Source organism: Apis dorsata, unplaced genomic scaffold (assembly GCF_000469605.1).
Source record: "Apis dorsata unplaced genomic scaffold, Apis dorsata 1.3 scaffold_256, whole genome shotgun sequence".
NCBI classification, from domain to species: Eukaryota; Metazoa; Arthropoda; class Insecta; order Hymenoptera; family Apidae; genus Apis; species Apis dorsata.
In genome coordinates this window covers 572683-577261 of record NW_006263534.1, presented here as the reverse complement: position 1 = coordinate 577261, position 4579 = coordinate 572683, and the positions used below count along the sequence as shown (strand labels likewise).

Sequence of the window (4579 nt, the reverse complement as noted above, 5' to 3'; positions counted from 1 at the left end):
TTTTTTTTTTTTTTTCCTCTCTCCAGCTGGAATTCGAATTGAAAGTTTTGAAGATCGAAACCTTTCAAACTTGGAAGCGTGGATCTTGAAAATTCGATCTTTGATAAGATGGTTCTTTTAGGGTTTTTTTTTTTGGAAATTTTTTTGGAAAGAAAATTTTTGAAATATCGAGAGAATTTCTTTTTTGGGTAAAGTTTTTTTAGAAAATTTGAAAAGTTGGATCGAAAAATGATGAATATAGATTTGATTTTTGAATAAAAATTTTCAAGTCTCTCCCCTTGTTAAAAAGTATTTCAAGATAAGATTATTTTTCGATTAAATGCACCGTATTCTGTTCTTATTATTTTGGTCCGTGAACTCTTCTAATCTCTCCGCAATATCTCGTGAAGTGTATTGAACGGAACGGTGATCGATTTATCGGTGAAACGTCAAACAAAGTTGAATATCCTCTCTGAATATCCTCCACGATCGAAGGGTGAAATACGAAAACCGTGGTATCAGCATTGCGCTTCGAACTTTCAGCCCAACAATCTCCCATTTTTGTCTTCAAGAATCCCTTTAAATCCAGAAATAAAAAGAGATTCCATTTCAATTTCTGTTCTAGTCAGATTGAATTCCAATTTAACCACAATTTTCCCTTTTTTTTCTTTTTTACAAAATTTCGATGTCTTCGTGTCCCTTCATACGATAATTATTACCAATCGATCGCTGATGCTGGCTATTTCGATCCCAACAGTTTCCAATTAAACGATAATCATTGTTATGACACCTACGAAACAGAGAGCTTTAGAAAAAATTGAAATTGAAACACGATTGATTTCGATTTCCTAAGTAACGCTAAAATTAAAATCGTCAAACTTATTTTTTTTTTATATATTTATTCTAATTTTTTTTTTCTTTTTTAATGTCTCGCAATTTTCCTATCCAATGAATATCATAAAAACAAACTTATCTCTCATTTCATTAATAATTTACTTAAATACTTTTGCACTTTTTTCCTTCAAATCATCATTACATGCATTGCGCAATTTTTTATACTAATTCGATACTCAAATGAATATTACAAATTCTACGACCTAACCTATTTTCAATTAAAAATCTGCAAACTCAGAATCATTTCTACTTCATTTACCAATCCAAGAATTACCCCTAATTTACATCAATTACCTCCAATCAATTATCTTTTTACTTTCCTTTCATAATTTTTGCGCGTTAATTCGAGATAAATATCACGCCCTCCCCCCCAATCTCTAATTAAAAATTCAAAAAACCCAAAACGAATCGATGGACCACCTCCCAACAATTATCCCTAATTTACCTCAACCGTCTTCAACCCTTCATTTCCTCTCGAATCGACGCGCAACTCGCACAATTTCCTACCATTAATTCGACAATCGAAACGAATATTACACACAATTTGCAATGTAAAATTCGCAAACTCAACGTCAATCGATGTAATTTATCCCGTAACTAACTTACTCCAACCCCAATTCCCTCTTTTAAATCGATTTTTTCGCGCCGCGCTGAAACGGTCCCTCCGCATTGATTCGATAACAGCTCGGAAACAATCGGATAAAAAATGTCGTGTCGAGACCCGTCGCGTCCCCAGTTGGGAGGAGGGAAAAACGGGTAAGGCATAAACGACGATTTTCTCTCGACCAGCCGCGCCGAGAATAAACGTCCATCGAGAGGAATAGACGAGATGCGGGGGCGTCAGCTCGCGCGACAGCTCGCTTCGAAACTGTCACCCGTAAAAGTTTAAATGGTCGGAACACGATGAATACGGGGGAGGAGGGGGTGGAGAACCGCGAATCACCGTCGGCTCTGTTGAATTGAATGCGCGCGACAGTTTGAAGGCACCGTTTGTATGACACCGATGCTCCTTCTGGTTAAACACGCCTCTCCCCTCCTCTCAGCCCCCCTCCCTCTGCTCCTCGTCAAATATTTGTCCACTTTGGCGAAGCGAAATTATTCCACGTCGAATACCAACTGTGAAACTTTCTTCGATGATGATGCTTCTTCTTTTTCTTCTTCTTCCTTCTCTGTGAGAGTGAAATCTGTTTCTCGAAAGGATTTGAGAGAGGTTTTAAGGGTGCGAATACGTAATTTTCAGAATCGCTCTCGCGAATATTTTGTCCGAGAAGGGTAATTTTTTTACGCTCAAACGCTCGATATCCATTAAAATTGAGAGATTTTCGTAAAAGGATGTTGCGTGGTGACTATCTAAGAGTAATTTTCATTTTCGACGCAGTATTCGTTAAGAAAAATTAACCGTCGAGAGAAAAGAGCTTCTCTTTGCTTTTAAATATATTCTCACCCTAATACTCGCTAACCCTTAATAATTTCGCGGTTTCGAAAGCTACATATTTCAAGAATAATAGTTTCTGTCAGATACATCGTGAGAATTTACAACTTATATACCGTTTCTCGTTAAAAATAATCCCTCGATGAAAAGATATATAAAATTTTATTTGAAGAAACTATTTAATTTCTATCAAGAATTCTTATATAAATATTTACAATTTTTATTACACCGTTATATCACCAACATTTACGCGAAAAAAGATATTATAATCGACAATCGATTCATCAATCCAATGATATCCATATCATTGTATATCATAGAATCCAAATTAACATCGATATGATCGTATCGATGATTTAACGGTGTATTTATCGCGAAATTCGATTTCGATTTTCATTCCCAATATTTCAATAAAAGTCGATAAATATTGGTTAATAAAGTCAGATTCAAACCTGTATTCGCGATAGATATTTGCAACGGAAAGATTTAAACACGGAGTTATGTATCGTGAATCAGATCGGAGATTATCTTTCACGAGAAAAATTGTTCAAATTACGCCACGACGTATCCCTCCCCCCCACGATGATTTAGCGCAGAGGTTGGTTAGAAGGTTGGGCGAAATGATGGACTATTCCAAGTTGTAGCGGTGTTATGGAGGTACTTTGCGATATTAGAGGAAAGTTCGCTCGCCAAGTAGCCGCTCAACTTACCAAGGGTGATTTAGATGGTTGGTTATTTGTTAAAAGCAAAGGAAGGTAATTTTACCGGAGACGTGACTTGGATAATGCATTGAAACTTTTAAATTGATTCCTCGATACAATGGGTATTGGCACAATAGCTGAACTTCTCGTTATTTTGAAATATATTAACTGCGTATTTGTATTGGTGAGGATAAGCACAAAAGAACCATCCTATTAATTTATTCATTCAATATCGACAACGAGTAAAAGTTTCTCCGTGAATAAATCTTTTGTTGGATTTTTTTTTTTTTTAAATAGATCTTTAATTTCCTAATTAGTTTTATTATCCGTAATATTCCAATTTTAGCTATTCTATTTTTCAAAATAATTGACAAACATCTACCTCGAATAAAATCCACCACCCATCTTCTCTCTTTCCAAGATATATTTCAACAATGAATCTAAACTTTTGGTGATCTAATAAAATGCCACTATAATTAAATTTCACGGTAAAAAAAAAATTGGAAAAATTGATTTACTAATTAGAAAATTTAATCTACCCCCTATTTTCTAAACAATTCGTTTCGACAACCAAAAATTCAACGAAAAATTTCTAAAAAATTCTAAAAATTCTAATCGACTAATTAAAAAATTCCCACCTACTTCGATTAACAATTCCTTTTCCCAACAATATTTCATCACACAACAATTTCAATCAACTTTTGCAAAAGATTAAAAAATTAACAATCGATTTCCTTTTCCCTACACCATTCCATAATTTCATCACAGAACAACCAACTTCTAACCAACTTCTAACCAACTTTTGCAAAAAGTTTAAAAAAACGAAAAATTTCACTCTTAAAAATAAATCTACTTAAATGAATTCAATTACTGTTGAAAATCATCCCACCTATTTCTATTAAGGATCGCATCTCCCTCTCTCCTAATACATTCCAACTCGTGATTTCGTCGCAAAGCAACAAGAGCAGACCGGTGGTCTAACAGGAAATTTGGAAAATTTCAGCGAATCGTGGACAAGCGTGCAAGTTTCGCAGCGATTAGTCGCGAATGCCGCGCGTGCGACCATTTTGCCCGACACATATCCATCCTCCCTGTTTCGAAACGCATTCACATCGATGTCGCAATGAAAACCGGTTCTCGTCACAATGTTCCGCGCTTTCAACGCCACTGTTGTGCGGGGGAGGAAGCGAGAAAGCTTGCGTGGAAAGGGGTCTCACTATCTCTTTCTCTCTTACTCTTCGTCCGAGCGAGTGTACGAGGGGATGGAAATCGATAACATACCATTGTTCGAACCCGTGTCGCCAAGACCTTATGGTGTGTTTTTCTACCATGTTAACTCGTGACTTGATTTTTTCCAGATTCATTTTAAAGGTTGGACAACTGTCTTGTTTCTTCTTTCGTTTGTGCTTTCTATTCTAATTAGTCGGTCAATACGTTATTCTACGATGTATTAGGTAAAAGAGGATATTAATTACGTCCAAGTTCGATGTTGTTCAACCTTTTGAACTGTGTTATACGATATTTTAAAGTCGAGGAATAGTTGAACAATTATTGAACGAGGGATATATTGTTT

At 35.7% G+C, this 4579-nt stretch overlaps 1 protein-coding gene across 2 annotated transcripts in view; it reads right to left on the bottom strand.

Annotated features, from left to right (window-relative positions):
- Positions 1-4261, bottom strand: part of LOC102674744 (monocarboxylate transporter 10-like) — a 76767-nt gene extending 72506 nt beyond the window's left edge. Inside the window, exon 1 of one of the 2 annotated variants that reach the window (XM_031510700.1) lies at positions 4219-4261. The gene's annotated coding sequence lies outside the window, so the exon portion shown is untranslated. The remainder of the gene's footprint in view (positions 1-4218) is intronic. The other variant, XM_006616242.2, reaches the window with a different exon arrangement.
- Positions 4262-4579: the final 318 nt, after the last annotated feature.